Source organism: Eublepharis macularius, chromosome 6, assembly GCF_028583425.1.
Source record: "Eublepharis macularius isolate TG4126 chromosome 6, MPM_Emac_v1.0, whole genome shotgun sequence".
NCBI classification, from domain to species: Eukaryota; Metazoa; Chordata; class Lepidosauria; order Squamata; family Eublepharidae; genus Eublepharis; species Eublepharis macularius.
Window position 1 is genome coordinate 46,296,644 of NC_072795.1, and position 27,403 is coordinate 46,324,046.

The window sequence follows — 27,403 nt, forward strand, 5'->3', positions numbered from 1 at the left end:
CTACTAAAAGCATGAGATCTAAGGAACATTTATTAAGCACCGCCGCCCATTTGCTTTTAAATTCTTCATTACGTTGAAACATTCCCGGGGGCTTATTGACTCTTAAACCCCGCGGGATCCTGTTACAACGTATGTAATCTGTTAACGAGGTCGCGTGAAGGTGGTATCTAACTCGTTTCTTTTTTATAAATTGTAACTGTCCCCAGGATTCATCCTGTGGGGCATCTGTTGCATTTACAATAGAGGACATATCTGAAAGGATTCTGACCTTATCTGCTTCTGAAAAAGTCAAGAAACCTTCAAAAGAAGAATTAGCCATAGCTCTCCTAATCAAAACCCCAACATACAAAAGAGAGAGTAACGGTATATACTAGCAAAACACCAAAGTAACCGTTACCAACTAACTAATCACTATGAAAGAATGTTAAACACGTCTTGTGCAAAAATATGAAATTTACTCACACTGTAGATATGTCACAAAGTTGTTCCAGCCACTACTATTGGAGCAACTGGAGCACTCTATATATTTACACTTCAGTAAGAAAACTCAAGGGGGCAGTAGAACATTCAATAAGAGCCCCTATTGTTTGCAGAAGCATACAAACTTGTCGAAGCTACACAGAGCCTCTATGCAATTTCATCCAATTTCATATACACAAACTCAAAGCACCCTTAGGTTGCCTAAGTAATTTCAAACAGCCATTTTCCAAAATTGTAACTGTGTTTGCAGAAGCATACAAACTTAGAAGCTACACAGAGCCTCTATGCAATTTCATCCAATTTCATATACACAAACTCAAAGCACCCTTGGGTTGCCTAATTCAATTCTGACAGAAAATCAACTAGTAATTTCAAACAACCATTTTCCAAAATTGTAACTGAACGGGTCAGCCAGCAAGAGGTCCCGTTTCCGGTATCCCCTTCTTCAGAGCAGTTACAACTGTAAGAAATACATAAAAGGTATAAATCAATATAAATTAAACAAATCTCCATTCTGCCTTCATTCCATGGTTCTGCAAACTCCTACTTACATACAGCACATCAAACAGCATTTCTATCATGGTTCCAAATCGCTCACCGGCGTGTATAAAGGAGAGGGAGTAACCCACTCCTTAAAAAATGCTGTGTAATTCACCTCTATTGCCATTGAATGATTTTTAAAGGAACATAGTCCCCAGACAGTCCTCACAAATAAGATGTCAACTCGCAACTGACATTCATTCCTTGTGGTTCCTCCGTGTGCAGTTTGTAGATCCACCACGCTTCTTTTCTTAACAAGTCCCGTTGTATAAAGACTTCTTCCTTATAGTGGCTTACATGCAGGACTGTGTAAACAAAGTCATTTTCACGGTGTTTCAAAGCCATGAAGTGTGAGACCATAGGCGCGTCTTCCACTCCCCGACGTATTCTAGAGCGATGTTCCTGTATACGTGTTTTAATAGCTCTAGTTGTACAGCCTACATACATCTTATTACAAATACATACAATAAGGTAAACCACATTTCTTGTGTTACAGTTTGAGAAATCCCTCCAATACAGTCCCATAGCTTTAAACCTCTGGACAGGCATAACCAAGTCACAGCTGTTACAACCTCCACATCTATAATGCCCTTCAGGAAAATTCCTATGTGGTTTATGATTTATCAAGTCTGTGTGAATAAGCTGGTCTCTGAAGTTCCTGGTTCTTCGGTGGGCTATCAGAGGCTTATCTGTGCAACCCGGAAGATCACTTATTAAATGCCAATGTTTGTATACTATTTGTTTGATTTGCTTCGCTAATGGAGTGTAATCCAGTGCGAAGCAGATCCTAGTTTCTCTTTCCACCCCCCCTTCCCTTTAAGAGATCTTTTCTATTTCTTTCTAATGCCCGTTGCCTGCCTCTCACAACAACATCTTCTGGGTAACCTTTGGATATAAACTGATCCCTCATCTTCCTTGCATGTATTGAAAAATCCATCATGTTAGTTGAATTCCGACGGAGGCGTAGGAACTGGCTGAAAGGTAAGTTACACCGTAAGTGGGGTGGATGAAAAGATTGGTAATGCAGCAGGGCATTCCTATCCGTAGGTTTCCTATAAGGGCGCACATGAACTACATTACCCTCTGCTCTATACACCGACACGTCCAGGTAGTTGATTTCATTACCATCAGCTGACCATGTAAGTTTGATACTATTGTGCACCGTATTCATCCAATTACAAAGCTCTATTGTGTATGAATTATTAGACAAAATAAGAAATAAATCATCAATAAAACGGCAGTAAAACAAAATATGTGTGAAAAAAAGATTTTGGTCTGGGTTCTGGAAAAAATTTTCTTCTAATCGTGACATGAATAAGTTAGCTATACTTGGTGCTGCGGAGCAGCCCATGGCTACCCCGCATGTCTGTAAATAAAAAGTCTCCTGAAACCGAAAATAATTCTTAGTGAGTACTATGTCCAAAAGGTCTAACAAAAAATGTGTGGGAGGTAGTTGGGTGTCTCGTTTATCTAACAGGGATTGGACGGTCTGTAGTGCTTCTTCGTGTGGGATGTTTGTATATAAGGAAGTTACATCCAAAGTAACAAACATTGCTTCTTTGGGTATAATTAAGCCCTCTACTTTATTAATGAAATCCCGAGTATCCTGAATATATGATTTTATTTTCTTCACAAATGGCTGTAAAAAAGAGTCCAAATATTTAGCCACCGGCTCTAAAATCGAGTTGGACCCTGAAATAATCGGCCGTCCAGGGGGGGGTGAACCGGGTTTGTGAATCTTAGGGAGTATGTAAAAGATGGGAACTCTAGGATACGTATTTAACAATGCCCTAAACCACTGCTCAGAAATCCAACCCATTGCTACCGCTTCCTGTAGAGAATTTTTAATTAGACCGGTAATACTTTTTGTAGGGTCGCTGGGAATTTCCCTATAGCTTTTTTTATCACTTAACTGCCGTTTCACTTCCCCTATGTAATCTTCCTTATTCAGTATAACTATGGCTCCCCCTTTATCTGCCTCTTTTATAATTATGGACTCATCCTTCCTGAGTTCATTCAACACTTTTAACTCTGATACACTGAGGTTACGTCTCCTATGACGCTGTTGTTTCTCAATTTGCTCTAAATCCCTAATTACCATTGCCTCAAAGGTCTGTATCCTATGGTCCGTTGTTGGAGGAATAAAGGTAGAATGGGGGCGTAAATTAAAGGGGATCTGCTGATTAACAGGTGTATTCCCAAAGAAATTCCTAAGTTTAAGTAATCTGGTCAGTTTGAACAGGTCTATTCTCGTTTTAAACGCGTTATACCGTGGGGTCGGAACAAAACCTAATCCTAAGTTAAGCACTCTGGTCTCTTCTGGAGAAAGCCTTCTCCTAGATAAGTTGACCACTAGGTTTTCCGTCCCCGGTTCCTGGGGCCTCCACGTAAAAAATTCCCTCTTGTTTTGCTCCTACTCAAACGTCCTGAGCGGGCATTAATGTAAGTATTTTCTTCAACTGAGGTATCTGTGTCCTCCCCATCAGTCGTCTCTAGTTCTGAGTTGGTCTCTAAGGGGTTAGACCAGGTGACCTTTTTACGTGAAGTATCTGTCTCCAACCACCAAGAATAAACCCGTCCATTTGAGTAGTCTTTCGCATCCCTATGGAACTTTTTGATTTTTATTTCCTTCATTTTACGATCAAAATCCAGGACCTGATTTTCCAACTCGGCTAATTTCGTATCAAACGAAGTTTGTGCTGTGTTCTGTTTTAAGGTGGACTCTAAGTTCTTAATCTCCTTATCCAGACTCTCCACTTCCAATTTGGATTGTTCCACTACTAAAAGCATGAGATCTAAGGAACATTTATTAAGCACCGCCGCCCATTTGCCGTTCAGTTACAATTTTGGAAAATGGTTGTTTGAAATTACTAGTTGATTTTCTGTCAGAATTGAATTAGGCAACCCAAGGGTGCTTTGAGTTTGTGTATATGAAATTGGATGAAATTGCATAGAGGCTCTGTGTAGCTTCTAAGTTTGTATGCTTCTGCAAACACAGTTACAATTTTGGAAAATGGCTGTTTGAAATTACTTAGGCAACCTAAGGGTGCTTTGAGTTTGTGTATATGAAATTGGATGAAATTGCATAGAGGCTCTGTGTAGCTTCGACAAGTTTGTATGCTTCTGCAAACAATAGGGGCTCTTATTGAATGTTCTACTGCCCCCTTGAGTTTTCTTACTGAAGTGTAAATATATAGAGTGCTCCAGTTGCTCCAATAGTAGTGGCTGGAACAACTTTGTGACATATCTACAGTGTGAGTAAATTTCATATTTTTGCACAAGACGTGTTTAACATTCTTTCATAGTGATTAGTTAGTTGGTAACGGTTACTTTGGTGTTTTGCTAGTATATACCGTTACTCTCTCTTTTGTATGTTGGGGTTTTGACCACCAGATCAGGCACCGATGATGATGATGATGAATATGATAATCAGGGTGAGCCCTCAGCCGAAGTGCCCACTGAGCTTGGCCCTCGGGCCTGGCAGCAGCCCTGGAACCGGAGGCTGAGGCTAGAGCACTAGCCCAGCACACCCACAAGCCTGACCACCAGATCAGGCACCGATGATGATGATGATGATGATGATGATGATGATGATGATGATGATGATGATGATCAGGGAGAGTCCTCAGCTGAGGTGCCCACTGAGCTTGGCCCCAGGGCCTGGCAGCAGCCCTGGAACCAGAGAGAGGGGGTACAGCCCAATCCCAGCACTCCCGGAGAACTGACCAGATCAGGCACTAATAATCAGGGTGAGCCCTCAGCCAAGGTTCCCACTGAACTTGGCCCCAGGGCCTTGCAGCAGCCCTGGAACCAGTGGAGAGATAGATCCCTATCTAACCACACAGAAAAAATCCCTGCTCTAATGCACTCTCCCTGTCTTTCTCCCAAACACTATTAAGAACTCTGTCCCACTCCACTGCTTGCTGAAAGTGAAACCAGAACTGGGAGCACAGTGCCCTTTTATAAGCAGAAGTCTCATGGAGAAACGCGGGAGGCCTGTGTTTGGCAGTCAGTGCTGCCTAACAGGGTTTGCAGGGATGAGATTGGAGTTCCCATGGCCACAGAACATCCCCCTCCCCCCTCCCTTCCCCCTGGTGTCTGCTCCCATGTTTCCAATTGTAACCGATTTTGCATCTCCACGCTTGGAAGGAAGACCTGCCCATCAAGCTAAGTTGGGCTTTGATTGGTGTGTCTGGGGCAACAGAGGGAGTGCAGACAGAGTTCAGGCACTCCCCCCCCTCTGTTGCTGAGGCAATTGATTGAAGGTGCCTGAGTGTCTAGCTTCCCGAACGGTGGCTGAGCGCAACGAACAAGGCTTGCACCAATCACATGTTTGGCTGGAATGGCGCATCACGAACGGCTTTATTTTACTATTACCCATCTTGTGTCCTCATTTGGTCAGGAGAAAGAAGGGTGTACTTTAAGTAAATAAACTAAATAAGGTTACATTCACGTTTCTGGGCTACAACAGTTACAATGAGGTATATTTAAACATCCACGGACTTGGCACAGCAGGACTTTCCTACTTCCTCTTCCTGCCACAGTCCACTGAGAAGCGCTAACAGCATAAGTGGGGACTTATGGCAGAAATCATTGCTCCTAGTTCTGCAACGGGAAATGCTGGTCAGTTGGAAGAACTGCATGGCATACTCCAATATCTGTTATACTGCTCTGAATAAGTTAGATCAGGAATCCTCAATGTGGTGCCCATGGGCACCATGGCACCCTTTAGCAACTTTCCTTGACACTTGCCAAGTGTCTCTAAAAAGTGGGCAGGGCCAGGTGAGGGTTTCTAAGTTTTTGATGTTGATGATATAATACAGACATGGGATTTATATAAAGTACTTTACCTGTGCCGAGGACTGATATTCTTAAAACACAGTGGAACTTTTACTTAAATGCACTGGATGCCTGCAAAATGAAGACCGATACTGCAAGATGAGGATTTTTTAGCTAGCTCAATAGGTATACTAGAGGTGTGCATAACAAAAAAAAGAGCCAAAAATACACATAGAAATTGCTGGTTTGGCTCATTAAAGCAACTTCTTGAATGGTGAAAGAAAATTGGGAAACAAGACTGTAATGAGTCCCCCCACCCAAAAGTTTGTGTATTTTGTTTTGGTTCTTACCGAGCAGGGGTCACGCAGACCGGCCAAGTAATTTGGTGGGTTGTCCAGCAGCATCTTACTTTCCTTAATTGCACCCATCATGGAACCAGTTCTTACATTTTCTGCATCAGATGACAAACTAATGCTTAGTAACGCACATAAAGTAACTAACTCAAGAAACAAGCTATTATATGAAAGAGTTAAGAAGCTGGCTTTCATTCATGCAAACTTTCCATTTTCTGAAGTGCATAAAACTCAAGGTAAAAGTTCAGGAAAAAATTGTTTCAAAACTTTCACAGATCGTTATTCTGTTTGTTAGAGGAAAATGTGAATCGTGGAAGAATTTTAAAGAATAAAATGCAGCCCTGATAGTCATAGTGGACAGTATTGATCTAGATCAGGCTATCATGTGGTGGCACAAGGTAACTTTATATGTCGCATTGTGAGTTTGCTCTGCCCTGCAAAGCTGCAATCAGTGTTTTAGAATTTTCTGTGGTGTTAAGAAGCTAACAAAGTTAAATCTGTTTCCAAGGGAGAGTTTTTCATCCAGTGCTCATAAACCTGGCATTTCAAAATGACATATGCCTGCTGATTTGACTTAAGCCTTAAAGCCAAACTGAGTTTAACTGTAGAGCATAGAAGAAGGCTGGCTGTCATTATAAAAGATAATGAAATGAAATGACTACATTTTAAAAAGATAGTTCAGGCTGCTGAACATGTGTAAGAAATTGTCGTGGTTTATATGGAATGATAAAAGGGTAAATAAAGATACAGCAAATGTTATGAATACTCTCAGTTTGCTGGTAACACTTTAAGCTAGTGGAATTATGATAGGGTGTGCATTTTACTATTTGAGGATGGAATGGCCATACATTTTCATTGAAGATGAGTCTTCACCAGATTAAAACCATTTAGTCAGCTTCTTATAGTTTTTATCCCAGAATAAAAAAAGACTTCAGTCGCCTGTAATTCAGAGTTTGACTGAGATTTAGTTTGATGGTAAAAAGAGATAAAACTATCATTTGGTGTCTTCCTGATTTGCTATCCAGCTAAGATAAATGACTAATTTCAAAATATGATGAAAATGTACTGGCTCATTTACTATTATATGACCTGTTGTTCAAAAAAATATATATCAGATGGCTAATATCCATTTGTTCCAAGTGGATAGCTACTGTCAACAGAATTTAAAGAGTCAGGATATATATTTGCTTAAACAAAATAAATTTTTCTTGATTTTAACATTAAGTATTCAGGTGGCATAGTGATAGCCATAAAAAGGAGACTTAACATAGACAAAAAAGCTAAAAGATTAGTAGTAGCCTTTCACATGTGCAAAAAATGCAGAATGGGACAATTGTAAATTGGATCCTGTCTTTGTAAAGCAAAAGTACAGTGTAAGCGACTACATAGTCTCATATCAGAACATCCGCACATTCTTCATAATGTGCAGATGACATTATTATAATGACATTATTATAGTCTGGGATTCAAAGGGACAGGCATGTATCTTCCAAGTACACTCTTGTTACCAACTCTCTACTACCCATCATTCTGCCTTTCAGCTGTGGCTATCCCTGATGCCCAGAAGAAAGGACAACAAAGAAGGGAAACAGATGAAGCAGAAAATAACCTTTCTGGAACCTCTTGGACCACAGCAGAGAAATCATAATTTGTATTTTCCTCAACATAACTGTATTAACAGTGTAATTCAATCTACAACTTATATTGGCTAACACAGTATATAAAACCAATAGCCAGTGCTAATTCCAAAGATGGCATTGGGCAGTCATGTCAGTGTGGCATGATAATGATATTGGTAAGATCCTTCCATTTGTGTAACTCCAACAGGTAGAGGTCAGTAATGAGTACTGTTGGGGTCATGGCAGGGTGGGATCAGCACTGAAAATAAAATATGAAATAATTCAATAAAAACATATAAACATAAATACACAACCCCCAAACCAGGGAGAAGGCCAAATAACTGTTATTGGGGGTATGGCAATTTATCAAAAGAGTCTTTATCTGCTTGTAGAAAACAAAATAGAGGGAGACAGACAAATGTACCTGGGGAGGGAGTTCTACGTTTGGCAGAAATGACCAAGAAGGCCTTTCCTTGGGTTGCCACCCAGGAACATCTAAAGCAGGGACTCCAAAGCTGACTGGAATGAACAGGTAGGTTCATATGGAAGAAGGCGTTCCTTAAGGTATTCTGCCCCCAAGACATATAGGGCTTTAAAGATCTTTAATTGAACCCAGAAGCAAATTGAAAGCCAGTGTAGATGGACAACAAGACTGGAGTAATATGGTCCCTATGACCCTTTCCAGTCAACACTCTGGCTACAGCATTCTGTACCAGCTGTAGCTTCCAGAAAGTCTTCAAGGGAAGCCTCATGTAGAGCACATTGTTGCAATCTAATCTGGATGTTGCCAGTGGCAAGATCTTTCCTGCCCAGGAAGGGCTGAAGCTGGCTCACCATCTGAAGCTGGTGAAAAGTACCCCTAGCCACAACTGCCACCTGTTTATCCACCAGGAGTCCCAGGTCCAGCAGCACGCCAAAGTTATGAATCTGTTTCTTTAGGGGGAGTGTAACAGGAAGTATCCCATTTCCTGGGTCAGACCTTCCTCCCACCAATAGCACCTCCATTTCATCAGAATCAAGTTTCAGTTTGTTAGCCCTCAACAATTCTAAAACCTGTTCACAGTTTCTAAAGCCTCCCTGAGATCTAACGAAAGTGTGAGATAAAACTGATTACCATCTGTATACTGTTGTGCAACTCAGCCCAACTTCCAGCAGCTTTATGTAGATGTTGAAAACCATGGAGAACAAGATGGAACCCTGTGGTACCCCAAAGCCAAGGGGTAGAGAAGCAGTCCCCAATTACCACACTCAGAATCCCACCTTCAATATAGGACAGAAACCACCATAGAACTGCCTCCCAGTCCCAACTCAAAAAGTGGTCCAGAAGGATACCATATCCAATGCTATCAAAAGCCACCAAAAGGTCCAGGAGAATTTACAGGGTTGCACTCCCCTTGTCTATCTCTCGGCGCAGGACAATGAAGGCAGTTTCAGTCCCATTACCAGGCCAGAAAACAGATGGCTATATCTATGATCAGATCTTAAATTAGCATTGCAAACAAGTGTTGAGTAGTGAAATATGAATTAACAGTTTTGTTCGAAACAGAGATATACCCTGCTAGGCCCTGATTGGGATTGCAACGTAACTAAGGGCCAAACTAAACTTGACATTGAACTCATGATGACTGCAACAGGTTCATCATTGCCTTTTAAAAGTGATTTTTAAATGCCATGAAAATCCAAACAGGCCCTTGGCTCAAAGCTCTTTTCTCACCCAAGTGCTGAAACAGCTGGGGACAGGGGGGAGCTCCATGCCATGGGCCTGATCAGGATTTTAAAAACACTTTAAAATGGGGACAAAAAACCCATGGTGTCCATCAATGTGCCATCACATTTAGTTTGGCTCTTATTTAAACTAACTAATGGACTCTCAACTAATGGACTCAATGGGGTGATGGTCTCCAGTTTAGATTACTTCTAAGAAAATTATTATACATATTCCCGTATGACAAATGTCAGCCATTAAAGGGAACCTTCATGTTCAGAGACAACATTCTTCAGACTATTGGATGTGGGTAAGAACAAAGGATAGCTATCATGTTCAAATCCTGCTTGGACTGGCTGCTATTGTAAACAAAATGCTGAACTAGATTGAATTTGGTCCTTCAAGAAAATCCTCATGAAACTCGTCCGCTGAAAACACTTCTAAACAATGTCGTGCATGAATAATACACGGAGGCATTTGGCAACCCAGAAAAAAAAGTATTGGGCACAAATAATATATAGCAGGTTGGTCCTCCTCCTGTTACTAATACTAACAAAGTTGACAGGTGGAGATAAGTAATGGAGACGCATTTTGGCTGTTTTCCCTCTTAGTCCTTCTGTCTTATCTAGTAAATACTGCTAACTCATTTTAGTCTTTCTGTTGATGTAAAATAATCTTGCCACTGGAAGAGGTCTAATTTAGATGCACACTAATTTAATTTGTTCTGTTTGGACATGCTGTGTAATATGGTGCTGGAAAACAAATCTTGAAGCAGCTTTTCCTTGTGCGGGCTGACAATTACAGAGGTGAAGTTGTCACGCCTTTTGGGAACCAATGTCCATATCTGTATGGCAGATTTAAAGTATTCTCCCCCCACCTTTTATTTAATGCTATTTTAAATCAGATTTGCTTTGATATCAATTTGGGAAGACAGGACTGCTATTTGTTGCCTAATTAAATACCCAATAGAATTGGTTTTAAGTTCACAGCAACCGTCCTAAGAGATTCCATGCATCTCACTCATAAATAAATTCTAATTGTTTAACCTTAGCAACAGTTTATTGATTTAGAAAATACCATCTTACACTTTCAGAAAGTTAGGGTTATCATAAAGCATATTATTTGCCAAATTAGAAATATCATAGCTACTAAAATGCAAGATGTCAATGTTTAGAAACCAACATTCTACCAAATCTGATTTCAAAAATTAAATAGACATAGGTCTATCTGATATTTGATTACTTTTCTGCTTACTTTTTAATAAAATGATTCATGCTTGATTTTTATAATGAAATAATTGAATTATAGAGGTAGGGAAGCAATCAAATGGCTGCATTGCTACTAGCAGGCTTGCACTTAATTTTGCAGACTGTTTAGTATATTAGCAAAAGAGCTTAACAGATCATATGGTTAGGCCACAACTTATTTAAACATTTGACTGTAATAAGTATTTTATTTTTAATATGTAACTAGTCCATCTGAAAATATTAACACATCTTGCACTTACTACATAGTTCAAGGAACTCCCTGTAGAATAACAGTTGAATTATGTTTTTTCTGTTGTGGAGACACATTTTTTTCAATAATGTGGTTGTAAATTGTTTTTACCTTCAGAATTCTTTCATATACCCCTGAAATAACTGACACAACAGATCAATTAACACAACCATCTTTGTTGACAAAATCTGTGTGTAATTTTGCTGATTGGTAAACTTCCCTATCACTTACATACAGGGGGTTTTTCTTGGAAAAGAGGTGGTGGAACTCTCAAGAGGAAAATGAGGGAGAAACACACGAGTGTTGCTGCTTTCAAATGCCCCACTTTTTTTTCAGCTAAGGGGAAGGAGGAGGGGGTTCCTCCTCGCCCTCCGCTCAGCTGAAAAATCTGCCACATTTTAAAACAGCTTTTTTCAGCTGATGGGAGGGGAATCCTCCTCCTGTCATCTGAGAAAAGCTGCCAGCTTTGAAAGCAACAACACTTTTCATGGGAGGCAAAAAAAGTGTTGCTGCTTTCAAATGCCCCACTGCTTTTTTCAGCTGAGGGGAGGGGGAGGAGGTAAAGCAGTGTTGCTGCTTTCAAGGCCCACAGCTTTTTTTCAGCTGATGGGGGATCCCCCTCCCATCAGCTGAAAAGCAGCGGGCATTGAAAGCAACAGTTTTCTTGCCTCTTGCTAAAAGCCCTGCTTACATACCTGACACACAATTGTCTCTTCACGTCTCCTCCTCCAATTGGCCTCTGTGCCAGATATTCAAGTACCAGAATAATACATGCAAATATTACTAGCTATTTTCCAGTTTTAGTTGGATTTTTTTATTTAAAAAAATGTCTCTTGTCCTTTTCCTTGGCTTAGGGACTTAACTTTTTAAAAAATGAAAGCTGGGAGCTGGGAATACTGAGATTGTGGCAACAGATCTTTCAAATTCTAGTGCACACTTCCAAAATAGGGTTAATGTTTTTTTAAGTCTTCCAGTGGCATGGAGTCATGGTGGGGGGGAGGTGTTACAGCTCACTTTCTTTGATGCAGGCATACTGTTAAATCAGTCAAAAATCTTATAAATCAGTCATAAATAAATACTGTGTTTTTAAAAAATCTTGCCATTCAGTGTTCATCTAAGTAGTCTTTAGCAATGATAATGGCTATCGATCTGTTTGGATTGGTATTGTTCTGGTGGGTTTTTAAAAAAAATGTGATGCAAATCTGTTTGGCAGGTGGATGGGTATGAATTGAATGGACAGGGCCATGTCTAACAGTTACATTCAAACATGCCAAGTTGAACTGTCAAACATTTTGATGTGAAATTTGCAGCATCCCTAACATTTTCTTATTTGGAGTTTTTGCAAGTCAGATTCTGAAATCTGACCCAAAGAATCACAATACAAAGCCTGTTTTTGCAGCATTTCTTAGTAAGAGGCATGGGGATGAGGTGGGGGTTGGGAAACCTCTTATCTCTCTAGCTGTGTAATCAGTGCAAAAGTAAAGTTGTTTTAACCTCCTCCCAAGCCAGCTCTTCCGGTTGCCACTTAGCTGCACTATAGGCTTTTCTTTTAGCTCAGGAGAAAGGCCAATTTAATTGAAGCTCCCCTCAGTTACTGATATCTAAAATCTACATTAAATGATCATTAGAAAGAGGAAAAGCTTTTATTGAGTTAGTCATTTAATAGGTAATAAACTTATGACACTAATTGGTGCCATTATACTCAATATAAACAGTATCAAAGCAATGTCGAGTAAATAAAGCCATCTCAGCTGCCAAGAAATTCTGATTTTTAAGTGGCACACGTACTCGAATCAAATTACACTAAGAACTTTGTAATAGAACATAAATAATCTTCAAAGCCTTTGGACTGACTAGCAGGGGTCTAAGTTCAGCTGTCTTTTATTGTCAACAGGGGCCTGCCTGCTGGGTGAGTGAGCATTAAAATGAGGCTGTTCTTAAAGTGGTGTTGTTAAGTGTCCACAACTGAGGTATTTATGCTACTGTGAGTCGTGTGTAAGCATATCTTCAAGGATACAATTTGGCACAATGGCAGTTAATTGAAATATAAAGCACTTCAGTGATAAAAGGAGGTGTGGCAGAGCCAAAAACTGAGAAGCTAGTACAACAGGAAAGGGAACATCTGGCAAGGGCTAGAAAGAGAAAGCCAAAAACCAAGAGGCCCAGGTTCAGAGGCTGAGGAAAAGTGATGACATCATCTCCTTGTGCCTTTTTCAGCAGCAAGTGCAGTAGCCAAGGAAGAGACCCAGAGAGAGAGAGAGAGAGAGAGAGAGAGAGAGAGAGAGAGAGAGAGAGAGAGAGAGAGAATGACCATGGCTGTAAGGCATGACATGAAACTTTAGACTGTGTATGTGTGTGCACGCACACATGCATGATGGATGGGACGTGATACCCTAGATTTAATACTTTCTATATGGTTCACTGCTGTGACAGACATGATAGTTTTTCTAGTCTAACTTCTAGAAAGATATTTCATAATGTTCCATAAGGTTACCTACTCTGGGTTAGGAAATTTGTGAAGATTTAGGGATGGATCCTGGGGAGGGCAAGGTTTGGGAAGAGGAGGGACCGCAGTGGGTTATAACGCCATAGAGTTCCCCCTCCAAAGCAGCCATTTCCACCAGGGTAACTGATAGTGTAGAGATGATTTGTTATTCCAGGAGATCTCCAGTCCACACTTGGAGGCTGTTCCATGTTATGCTGCAGATTCTGAATCAGGCAAGTAGCAATGGATATGGTATCTATAATAACTGGCTCCAAGTTGTTCTTCGTGCTTCCTTCCCACTCTTGTTTGCATATTTAAGCTTGCAGCTAAGATAATAAAACAAAACCATTAAAACACAACCATTAAGAACAAAGCCATTAAACAATAAAAACATACCAGGGCATAAAAGTAGCATAGAACATCCACCTGGACTGAATCGAGACCTAGGCTTCCTGTCTCATTGCCAGTGCTGATTTCTCCACATGCACTACCATTCTGCATACCCCACCCTATCAAATCACACCTGCTATTGTCATTCATCAGCTACCGTCATTCAACTTCTGTAATCACTCCACTAACCAAGATATAAGGTCAGATGGACTAAAATTCTAACTGTATCTGAAGAAGTGAGCTATGACTCATGAAAGCTCATACCCTACCACAATTTTTGATAGTCTTATAGGTTCTACTGGACTCTTGCTTTTCTTCTACAGAACAATCTAAAACAATATTGTTAAAATGGTCCTCTGGAGCAGACCGTATTATTATGGTGAATATGGCAAATAAATAATATAAATAAATAAAGTAGTCAACAATCTATTTAAGTTCTGAAAGTATTTTTTAGGGAAAAAAACAGTATGACCCAAGACTTAAGAAAATATATACCACACTTTGGAAGAGGTAAATACTGCATATCCTCTAGAATCTGGCCCATTAATAGTGACAATGAAGGGAACACAGCTAGCAAAACATCTATTTACATTTTTTAAAAAATCAATTTGTTTCTAGGGTGGATGTTTGAACTGATGAATACATACAAAATGAAGAGATAAGTCCTGTCCTGAAATCTTCTTTCTATTATCTTCCCTGATTGTATGTTGGCATCGCTCTCTTTTTTGGACCACCTATGTAAACCATGACAAGAAGATATTTATTCAGGTCATTCATATCGCGTTTGAACATAATTAGTTTTCCTTCTCTGACCTGACAGACAATGAATATTATACTGAGAAAAAGTAAACACAATAAACATTTATTTAAAAATGTGGGCTTATATAGCAGTACAACTGAGAAAGATCTGAAACTACTATGGCTTTCAGCCTGTGTAAGAATCTGCAATACCAAATAAATACCTTCACTTAAGTCATTCCCATAGGAAAAAAAAACAGTCATGGATAAAAAGCCAGCAGGGAGGGGCAGGGCTATCCAAGATACTGCACAGCCTATTTTATATCTGAAAATTTGACTGCTGGGAAGAATTTTTAGGAATCTGCTTAGTACAATGGCTCTCAGTGAACAAGTTCAAAGTCTTCAGGCTTCAGTTTACTGCAGAGTGACCTGTTTGCTTGGCATAATGTTTGTGTACATTCTTCACTATTTAGATAGACCGGTAAATAGCACAGGGTTATTTCCATTGTTTCTTATGGGGGAAGCATTCCAAGACTTTCCAGACAGAGAAAACTTAAGCAAAGGCAACCCCTGGCCAAAATTCAGTCCCATTACAAGTCCCACCCCCATGCAAGCTGAACCAATACATCCCAACAGAACCAAACCACAGCAAGGGAACCAATGTCAAACCAGAGAATCCCAATGGAGTCTCCTCCCAACCAGGCAGGAGAGCCAATAACAGTTAGTGGAGGAATGCCAAACAAAACAACAAAGTCTTCAGCCACAGGCAGGAGACAACAATAGACAGAGATACACAAATCTCCCTGGGGAGGGGGTTCCAAAGTTGTTGCACCACAACAGTAAAGGCCGTTTCTTAGGTTTCATTTATTTATATGATACATTTATATGCTTCCTTTCCACCCAAAATAGGGATTTGACTAAAGCATCAGTAGGTGCTTGGAGAGACAATTCAAACATACAGGGGAGAACAGCAGAGCTGATTTGAAGAGCAGGGGACTGGGTAAGGTTGCCAACCTCTAGGTGGGGCCTGAAGTTCTTGAATTACAGCTGATCTCTAGATCAATTTCCCTGGGGAAAATGGCTGCTTTGGAGGGAGGGATTCTATGACATTATGCCCCGCTGAGGTTCCTTCCCTTCCTAAATCATGCCCTCCTCAGGTCCCACCCCCAAATCTCCAGGTACAAGCAGGAGTCACCAACTGTACAACTGGGGAAGCTGAGGATGGAGAAGCAGCAAATATCATCCACTAGAATATAACAGATAAGGGGCTTCTAAGCAGGTGTAGGTTTGCCATTATGGCCTCCAGGAGAAAATTTCCCATGGGATAGTGGCCTGGGGTACAACTTCTCCACCCACACACAACGTCAGTGCCCAGGCAGCCAGGATTGCCAATGAGGCTACCTAGGCAAGAATCAGCCAGTGGTTTAGTGGTGCAGAAAAGCCTGGTGCTCCTCACTTGGCTTGTCTTTGTCTCACTTGCCCCATCAGTGATGGGGCACCAGCCACAGAGGACCAATGATGAGGCAAGTGAAGCAAGGATGAGCCGAGGAGACAAGCATCAGTAGCCCTGGGCTTCACTCTGGTACTGGCTGCCACTTCTAGCTTGTGATTGCATATTAGCCCATTAGTTGGTGAACCTCCACCAGATGAGGCAGTGTTGCTGGAAGAGGGATGGGACGAGTGGAGGTGAAGAGCCATTTTCCATGGCTATTTTGGCAACCCTGTCCACCCTTGTTGCTAAGTCATAAAGATGATCCATTTCAGTCTGCTTGTTGCCCTCATCATGGCAGACAAACATCATTGGTTGCCCTGATGAGTGCTCTACACTGCTCCTCTGATTGGGAGACTGCAACCCTGTTTGTCTTTCTGTACTTCTCAGTGCCTTTTGATATTATTGACAATGCCATCCTGTGACAGCACAGCATGCATATTTGCTAACACTGTAACTTGGAACCAGGTAGTTCAGCCATACAGAAATGTATATCCCAAAGACAACTCTGTCCACCACACAGTCATAAAGATGTAGGTAGATGACATGCACAAATGGGGTCATCTTCACTCAGTGCTTTGCAAACTTTGGGTTGGTGAACCACAAAAATGGATCCAGGGCATCCATGGTGGAATTCAGTGCCCTAGAGGCAAGGTTTGGAGTTTTTTACACCCTCTCTCCCATTGCATATGCGGAAGAAAAAGGCTTCTCACATATGCAAAGGATAAAGGCATCCAGGTTTTACAGCCATAGAGACATGGCTGCTTTCTCTCTCCATCCCCCGTGGTATCTGAAGAAGGCTCTTTTCAGATGAGCGAAGCTGCCATTATGGAACATAGAGGGAGAGGTGGTCCTACAGATATGAGAGGCCAAGGCCATGTGATAGTCAAAACCATGAACTGAGTCTGGTAACTGATGGGTAGCTAGTGGAATGACTGCAGAATGAGAGTAATGTATATGCTCTGCCTAGCTCCTGCTAGTAAATGAGCTGCAGTGTTCTGCAGCAGCTGGAGTTTCCTATATAGAGTGCATTACAGTCATTTAGTCTTGATGTTACTGTGACATGAATCCAGGTGGCCAGATTGGCTACGTCAAGGTAGGCTAGCCTGAGTTGGAAGAAGACCTTCTTTGCAGCTGCATTTTTCCAACTACAGTGCTGGATTCAGTATAACCCCTTGTCTCTTAACTGAGAGTCTCTCTGCATGAGACATCTGACACGTGAAAAACACATGTCGGGTGATGAAATGTTAGCCAGGAAGGGTAGTCTAAAAATACAGAAACAGAGAGTTGAAATTGACAGAGTCTTAGAGGCGAAGATGAAATTAACAAACCCTCTAAGGAGCAATCTCTGCCAGCTCTGTCTTTTAAAACTATGCTTCTTGGCTAACATTTTGTCTCCTTGCACTTGACGAACATGCGCTGAGGCATCTCGTGTAGACAGACTCTGAGTCAGTCAGGATCAACTGATCCCCATTGAAGATGGGAAGCACAGTATTTTCAAAATCTCTGTCTTCCCAACCAGTATCACTTCTATGTTATCTGGGTTCAGTTTCTATTTGTTTCCTTTCAGCCATTTGACCACAGCTGTCAAGCAATGACTCCACTACATCAACAGGAGGTCCTTAAGTGTCTGGTTGTGTCTGGTTAATTCCCCATTGTAAATGCTTTTTTTTGGTTAATTCCCCACTGTGTTAGCAGAGTTATCTGGAGGCAGCAAGCCCAGGCTTCTCCCTCCCCTCCACCCGCCATTCCCCATTGCCATTTCCCTCAGTAGCAAGAATAGCACCCTCCATGGGAGGACAGCCCCACTTTATGTTAACCCTTTGGTTTCTGGTCTGCACCCTAGACATGCTCAGGGTACTTTCATTAAGGGAAGGGGGACAGACACAGGTAGCCTTTTGGGTAACAATCTTTCAGAACTCCATGGTAGAAATGGGCCTGATTGGTGCTATGCTAGACTGGTTTGAGTCCCTTCTTGAAGGGAGCTTTTTCCTTTCTGTATCCTCTACAAAAAGTGAAACCTTCCATTCCCTTTCCTAAACATTTCATTTCTTTGGAATCATATTTTAAAATATGCAAGAAGGAGAGGGCCTCTAAAAATCCAAAACCCATCTCACAAATCTAAATTCTAACAGATTCCCTCTGCCAGCACAGAAAAAAAAATTCCAAAATTCTTTCTCAAAATTCCACAGAGTCTGAAATTCCTATTCTAATGAATATTGAATTTTTAAATTTGCAAGGAGGGTTTTGCTTTACTGGAGCAATTCAAAATTAGATACTCAACTTTAGCTGCATTAGATTTATACTTAGTTTTAAAAGGCTTTTTTTGTTACCTATATGCTGATGAATATATTGATGAAAACCTTCTGTGACTTGGACACAGCTATCTATTCCTAGCATAAAACTGGAATAAACATAACTGATATTTTAACTAACACAGAACCAATCTGCATTCAAAAGCTGTGGGAACCATAACCTCAGTCAGTCAACAAAAGGATGAAAGCAACACACACACAGCCTCACCCCCTAAAACGAAAGCAGAATAAACTCAAAGTAGCACACACACACAGCCCCACCCACCCCGAATGAAAGTAAAACAGAGCCCTGACCCACCATTCAGGCACCTTCCCAGCTGGGATAAGTGCTCTCAATAACAGTCCTCAGCTGAGGAATCCACTAGGCTTGGCCCCTGAGCCTGGCAGTGGCATAGAGACTGGGATGGGGTCAGAGCCCTGACCCACCACCCAGGCATCTTCCCAGCCAGGAAAGGCTCTCTCAATAAGAGTCCTCAGCAGAGGAACCCACTAGGCTTGGCCTAATGGGTTCCTCTGTGCCTGGCAGTGGCACAGAAGCAGGTGCTTCAGAGCCATGAAGCACCAGAATCTCAATCACAAACTTCAAATAGCAACCTCTGTGACAGAGAGCCAAGCTACAAGTGATGAAGGACACTTGAACGGCAAGTGAATAGACTCACATATATTCCTCCCTGTTCATTTGCGCTCCACTTGCACTCCACTTGCACCCATGTGATCAAGTGGAGCACAAGTGGAGCACAAGTGAACAAGGAATACATGTGAGTCTCTTCACTTGCCATTCAAATGTCATTTATCACTTGTAGCTTGGCTCTGAGAAGCCAACAGCAGTTCCTCCCTCTCTAACTGCCTGCTGGAAAGTGAAACAACTCACCTGATTGCTGGGAGTTATATATCCTTCTGCTCTCATAAGCAGAATGGGAGCTCTCTGGTTGGCAGCCAGAGCTGCCTATCAAGCTTTGAAGGGCTGACATTGGTGCTCCCAGGGCTGCAGAAGGTCTGCAGAAATCCACCCCTCCCCCTTTGCCTACGGAATAGATTGATCAGAGCCATGCTGTCTGCAGTGACAGACTGAAAAATTAACCAAATTAACCACCCTAAAAATCAGAGTAGTTCGTTGTAGTTCATCAAAAATGCACCTTGATGAACCGCTGGTTCACAAACCACGAACCAGCCTGGTTCACGATGAACTTCAGTTTGTTATTTGGTTCACATCCATCCTAGTCTTTAATGCTTCCCACTGTTTCTTATGGTCCTAGCATTTCTTTAGTGCCCATTCTGGTCTGTTCCATGGAGTTCTGGGAACATTTTGCCAGGGAAAGGGTTAATAAAAGCATAGTTCCATGTTTTCATTTCTAAAATATTGTTCTCTAACGTCTTTAACACATCCCACTGTTCTTTCTGGTAACCCTATTTGTTTAATGCCTGTTCTGGCCCATTCCGGCTTTTACTCCGTCCCCTCTTTATGTTCTTTACTTAGCAGCTCCATTGCTTGTGGAATATTTATAGCTATTAACCAAACAGAAGACAATGGTAGGTATGAGCCTACTGAACCCACAATGAACCTCTGCAAAGTATAACAAAGGGTTTCCTCAGCATGGTTCCAGCTAATGACAACAGAGGCTATAGAGAAAATCCTTCCTTCCTTACCATGAATATTTCTCTTGTAAAGGGCCTTTGCATTCATACAAAAATGCATAACTTCAGTCACAGCAAATTCTGCACTGAAGCTGAATGATTCCATGCTGCTCCATTGTGAATGAATGGTGACCCAGTATGCAGCAAAGAAGGACACATGGCCCTGATGATTTTTTTTTTTTTGCCAAATGAGAAAAATTATTACAGCTTGGAAGCTAGAGTATGCCAGGTTTAAATCTGCACTATAAAGCAGGGGATTATGTAGTATGACTTTATGCATGCATCAAGGGATAGAATTCCGTGCCTTCAGAATTTCTTAGATCCTATCTGCTAAGTGCATCCCTGCATTCTTATCTTTGACAACACTGATAAATAATTTTATATATGCATAAATATATACAAACATTTTTGTCACTTAGGGAAGGATCTCTCCAGAGCAAAGTGTGTGAAAATGTGATCAGCAAAGTGTGTGAAAATGTGATCTTATCCTTGACAATATGGTATCCCTAAGAAGTTCCATGACTGTAAACTTTTAAAAGTGGATTGCCCTCTAGATTTATATTTACATCAACTTATTTCTGACAATTCAAATCAGCATGAAAGTACATCTGGTATGCTTTTACCCAGCATAACTGGTCATGCAACAGGTTGTACAGTAGTACACTGAACCAAAAACACGAACTGCCACCATCTGGATTTTCCCTTCTCGGAAATGCATGACACACTATCATCAGTATTATGAGCAGCCATCAGTAGTTCTCAGACTCATTAAAGTGACACCTACTTTTAAGCTTACCTTACGTTTGAGATTTCACTTCTAGAATAATTCCATGTTGAGTGTCCAGCTCAGGTATTGAAACTGGGAAGCACTGTATGCATTGTGACCCATGTTTGGATCATGTGGCACCATATGTGGTCAAGAAGACATGCATGTTCTAGATGTGTGTGAGAGAGAGGGAGAGGGAGAGGTGGGGGAGAGTGTTAGTGAATTAATGGAGAAGCTGAGCATAAATAATAAATGCACAAAGGAGTTACCATATCCTACAAATATTTCCAAATAAAGAACGGAAGGGAAGCCACGGGGTATGTTAGAAGTAGTCTAGGAATTTGGAATGTCAAAAGTACTTCTGTACTGAATCATGTGAGAAAAAGCCTTTTGGCAAAATATTCTAATGTTACATACTGACATGCATGTCTGTTAAGATCTTTGTTAGAAGGAATATGAATGCAGTAGGAATGTATTATGTCAAAAGGCATCTAGATTAATTGAGGAGAAATGGTTTGAAAGCCCTGGTACCAGATAGGCATGGATCTCTCTGAGGCTGTCATTGTTTTTGAATGAACGTGGTAAGATATGATTGTGTCTGGTCAAGATATGATTGTGTCTGGTCCTCTGGTAGCTTCCTGTTTTTAAGACATGGGTTCAAGTTGCATTTCTGGGTTCCATGTGGCTGGAAGAGGAAAGCTAGGATGGGAGCAAGGACGGAGGAGAAAGAGAATGCCTCCAAACTATGAAGATTTGATGGCAACATGCAACCACAGTTCGAGAACCTCTGAGATAAGGATATAAGAATTGATATAAAAATTGGAATCAGGTGTACAAATCCATCAAGTCTAGTATTTTATTCCAACAATGATCAACAAGATATCCCTGAACATCACAGGTAAGGCATAAATGATGAGGTATGTATAAATGTATAAATTTAGGAGAGGTTCCACGAGTGTATTGCATTCAACATTTCATATAAAGGAAAACAGAAAGAACGTTCATAAATTCAATAATAATAATAAACACCTTTAAAAGATGAAATATTGTTCAGAATGGAACAATTCTGTAGTGTTCACTATTAACTGGAGATGTTTTCAGGAACTGAAGTCTTCAAACTTAAAGCATATGTAGGCTCCAAGAGCTATGAATTTAGTCCTTGATATCAAATTTCTTGTATGTCTTTGAATCTTTTATGAATGAATACATTGTGACATGAACATTCATTTAGACAGCTCATCTGTGTGTACTTACTTGAGTCAATGGAACGAAGGAGTGAGGTGACTTATTTATTATGAGCTGTAATATGGTAAAGAGATTACCGTAGCATGATAGCCAGCCTTATTTAGAATTGCTCTTGCTAACTCCAAACAGTGTTCATTTATTGGTATTAGATATTTCCAAAGTGCTTCTGGCACAAGCCTGACTTACTCCAATAACAGATATTTAATCCAAATTTATTGCCAAAGATACATCCTTGTAGGAATGGCAGACTGTCCACTCATTTCCTGAACTGTTACACTGCTGGCCTTGCAAGGCCACTGAATGGCTTTGGCAGATGTCCAGGGAAAACACATTATACATGTGAAATGTTTTGCATGTAAATAAGTATTTGAATTTTATTTCTTTGGTTAATGTGGGGTTTTAAATATTTGTTACTGTGGGTTTAAATTCAGGCCTCTGAGGAAAGGGGGGTGGATGGGTGAACGGAGTGTGATCTGATTGGCTGATAATTGTACTCTAGGGGGCAGAGTGAAACACAGTTTTTAGTCAGCAAAACGAGGGAAGAGGATTTTAATCAGTATTTGTTTATCTCATACAGGATCATTCTAAGTCAGGCAAACTACATGGAAGCCTAAAGGGGTCTTATTTTGTCTAAGGACCAAGCTAGAAGTGACAAATTACACTTGAATGGCAAGTGAACAGACTCACATGTATTCCTCTCTGTTCACTTGCACTCCACTTGCACTCCACTAGATCGAAGTCAAACAACCTCTGTGGAAAGACCTAAGTAAACCTATGTCTGTGTGGATGAGAGGACTGCTTATTCTGTTAGTGAAGATCTGTGTGGAAAATTAGTTTTTGTGACCTATCTGTGAATCTTATATACTAATAGCCCAGTGGCCCTGGGCCATGTAGATGCTTAAATCAGGAGACTGGAAAGGGTTGTCAGTGTTGGAAATACAATGTCTTGTGTATAGAGAAGGCAAAAGACACAGAATACCTACAGGAGGCAGCAAGTCTGACAGTTAGATAGACAGCAAAATAAGATATTTATTTCTGCCTCTCCTCTGTCCTTCTTGCATGTCTCCAGATTGGTATTCTTAGGCTACTTCCTGCTTCTTCCCGGAAGTCCCTCTCTCCCAGTTGGTAAGGTAGTTAGTGTCTATTCTGTTTCTCTGCTTTCTATCAAAATAGTAGTTCCTGAATAAACTCTCTTCATTCACTTCATAATCAGACACAAGATCATTCCTAAGATATACAAGAGCCTACAGCCAGTCCCCTGCTGGGGGTAGGAGAAAATGCCTCCTGGAGCATTCTCCCAGGCAGCATGGCATGCTCCCATGCTCTGCAGTGGGCCAATTTGGGCCCCAAACAGGCTGAATCAGTTTGGTTTGGGGTCTAAAATGGCCCATTGTGAAGCACAGGCAATTGACAGGGCCCTCCTAGCAACACTCCCACGGTCCACAGTGGGCTGAATTGGGCCCATTTGGGGCTGAAATTGTCCCTCTGTGAAGTGCAGGAGCACTCCAGGGCCCATTGCGGCACCACTACAGTGTTTCTGCGCTCTGCAGCGGGCTGATTGCCGCCCCAAACAGACCTGGTTCTGCCCGCTATGGAGTTTGGGAGTACTGCTGGGAGGGCCCTAGCAATCTCCTGTGCTTCACAGGGGCATCTCAGGAGCATCAGCTAGTCCACACACTTGATGACTTCTTTAAAAGCATTTATACATGCCTCTCTTGGATAAGAACTGCACATATAAATTGGAGTTTGGAGGCCATAATCTGGCATTAACGGTTTAGCTAAACACACTTTATTTTCACATTTGTTTGTGTGTAGTGAATAGTCCATCTCTTCAAAGCCAAATGGGTCTATGTCTACAGATTCACAGAAATTACATAGTACAATTTCTAGTGGTATGTGGACCATTTGTATTCAGTGGGGTGGATCCTACCCATATCCTCCTTCTCCACTGAAAAATATTTGAAGCCTTCAGCCAGCGTAAGAAACTTTCCTCCAACTTGTTGGAAGGTGAGCCAATTAGGTTGGATGACAATTTCTTGGAGGACAATTGGATTCACCCAATGTGAAATCACCACAGGGTTGCCAGCTCTCTACTGCCAACCCCCAGGAGTATGGGCGAATCAGAGACTGTGGAAACTGCTATCATGCAACACTCTGATGGCATTTCCTGTTGCATACCTGGAAATGACATCATGGCATTAGTGATGTTCCTGGAATTTCCCAGAGTGACATTCTAGGAAATTCCTAGCGTATCAGATAAAGTCATGATGGACAAGTGGAAGTGACATCACAGCTTCATGCTACATTCATAACCCCCATTTTGTTCCCACTGCTTCATCAAGTGGTGGCGGGAGCCTGGCACACAAGGGCAAGAGGTTGCCTGCCATGGCAAGCAACCTGGCTGCCCTACATCACCAAGTTCCATTCTATTGGTCTCATGGCTTTGGATGCTACAGACCTGGTAATCCTACTGGTGCTGAGCATTCCTAACCTATACCACTTTCTTCTTGTTCCCTTAACCCTCCCAAGGGGAAAAAAACTTGTAATTGGGGGTCAAAATGACTCCAAACTCCTGAAAAAGGAATGGAAACCTGATAGCTCTCTCGATCATGGCATTAGCTACTAATATAAAAAAATCAAGTCTCAAGAAAAACTTTCTTCAGCAATACAGGACAAAGAAGAGTAAAATTTGAAACCAGGGGTCAAAAATATCTCTAATTGAAAACATCAAATCCTCACAGAAATGAAAATGTGGTAAAAGTGACTCCCACCTCTTTTAAAGTGCAAGACAGTTTATTTGAAAGAAAGAAATCATTTTAACTGTTATACTACTGAAACTGCCACTATGTATGAGTGTTGCACCATTGCAACCATGTGTGAGTTGCTCGCAGTTGCTACCATGTGTGAGTTGCCTGCAGTTGCCACCATGTGTATCTTGCCTGCGGCCTGCAGGTGTCACCCCAGACAAGGGAAAAAAATAGGCGCATAACAGACCCTTGCAATGGAAAGGGGCATTCCATTCCTCCCAGTTAAAGGTTTAACAAAAGAAGAGAAAATATCTGCATTCTTTCTGCTAGCCTTCTTGTAACCGGCCCTCAGGCTGTACCTGTTGGAGTCTTACAATTAAGAGCTCTTCCTGAATAACAAAGGGAAACAATAAACTCAGTGCCCAGCCTTGTCTTGCAGGGGCTAGAATGACCCCATTTTTCAAAATTGTGATACAATTAAATTTGAGCTTTTCCCTTTGACTACAGGGTAGAAGGGAAGTTTTGATAGAGCACAACAAAAGGAAACCGTAAGCTCTGTGGACAGATGGCTTTAGATGGTCGTCTAAAGTTCCAGATTGAACGGCTCATTGTTGAGATGGATAGGAAATTGGTTTAAGAAGTGCATTACTGCAAACTCATTTCAGTTATTTTATTTTACAAAATAGAAAAGAATAAAATTATTAAAATGATATTGCAATACAGATTAATTTTACAATGACATCCTATTCAGATTTACTTAGGAAAAATCTTACTTTCTTCAATGGGGCTTCTTCCTTGGTAAGGGTGCACAGATTGGTTACAACTCTATACACACTTAACTTGGGAGAAATTTCTACAGAAGACTCAGTGGAACAAAAGTCTGAGAAAGTATTTATTTAAGTATTTTATCTCTCATCTCTATGAAGTAAGTTACAACAACCATAAACTCCCAACTCTTGTAGTCTTCAGAATCCCTTAAAAAACACTGATGTGTAAAGCTCAGGGTGGTGGAACATAAACAACATACCATGCAGAGGATCAAGATGCACTAAACATTTCTGATGATGTTTAATAAAACGTACAATTGTATATGCTGTTCCCTGGAAGTATATACATTTTTTTCTTTCTACCATTTTATGAAATTGGCATAAAATACCTAAGTATCTTTTTATGTCACTACAATTTTGTTATTATTCTGTCTATATTATTTTGAAACAGCAAGATATCTTTAAAAAGATAATTAGAACTTTTAAAAAATATGAAGCGCAATCAAAGTGCATTTCTTCAAGGCTTGGATTTCCATGCTAGTGTATTGGAATCATAGCCCATGATAAACAGTACAGTCCTAAGTCCATTGAAGTCCATAAGCCTAGAAGAGTGTAACTCTACTTAGGATTGCACTATAAAGAGTCCCATTCCTAACTCAGCTATTAGACAATCATTAGGTTGATTACTACATATTGACTTAGCTGCCTGAGCATAGTACAGGAGGAGAATGTCTACCCACTAGAGATGGGCATGAACTGGGAAAATACCGAACTGTGTGGTTCATGGTTTGTTGCATTTCATGAACCACAAACTTTCACAAACTTGCCCTGGTTCATGAACCAGTTCATTTGGTTCATGAAGATGTCACTTCCAGGGCAGCAGAAGGTCACTTCTGGGGCTGCAGAAAGCCCATCCCCCTGTTGCCTAGGAAACTGATTGATCGGTTTGTGAAAACGTCACTTCAGGGGCTGCAGAAAGCCCCCCCCCCTTGCCTAGAAAACTGATTGATTGCTGCCAGGCTGTCTGCAGTGATGAACTGAAAAATGAACCAAACAAACTGGCCTAAAGTTTGTGGTGGTTCATCAGAAATGTGCTCTAATGAACCGCCGGTTCACAAACCACGAACTAGTCCAGTTCATGATGAATTTTTGTTTGTATTTCAGTTCATGCCCGCCTCTACTTCCCACAGAAAGGAGTGATTTCTGGGGCTGTTTTATTCTGGAAGATGTTTTGAATTTCAAAACAAAATCTCACTTTGGTATTTGGAGCTGTAAAGCCAGCTTAGGTTGTTCCACAGCATGACCCTAGATCAGTTTTTCACAACCTTTTTCTTCATGGAGAAACTTCCCAAATTCTGATGAACCTCTATCTGTGAAAATGTTTACAGGGCAGAAAAAGTTGAATGGGGGAGTACAATGCAAATACTGTGAAATTATTGTCAAGAAAATTTATCCATAAAAATGTACATAACCTCAATAAACCTTGGTATTTCTTGGGATATTTGGGGGTTTGGGCGGTATTTCAAATTATTTATTTTCATGATTTCTCCATGGAAACCTGGATGGGAGACACTACCTTAGATGGAGTTTGAGCATTGAATTAAACCAAGCAGGCTGCCACTTGGAACCCCATTGGGCCATTCACACCTGTATTTGTTTGTTTGTTAGTTTTTGCTATTTATAGTCTTCTGTTCTCACTGAGACATAAGGCAGATTGCACAGTAAATGTCAATACAATCAATGGCTGGGACATTCAATAAAAAGTCAATAGAGAATACAATAGGATAAATATTGAAGAAATTTAAAAACAAGCAGAAATCTGATACAGAGATGAAAACAATGTTGAAAAGAAA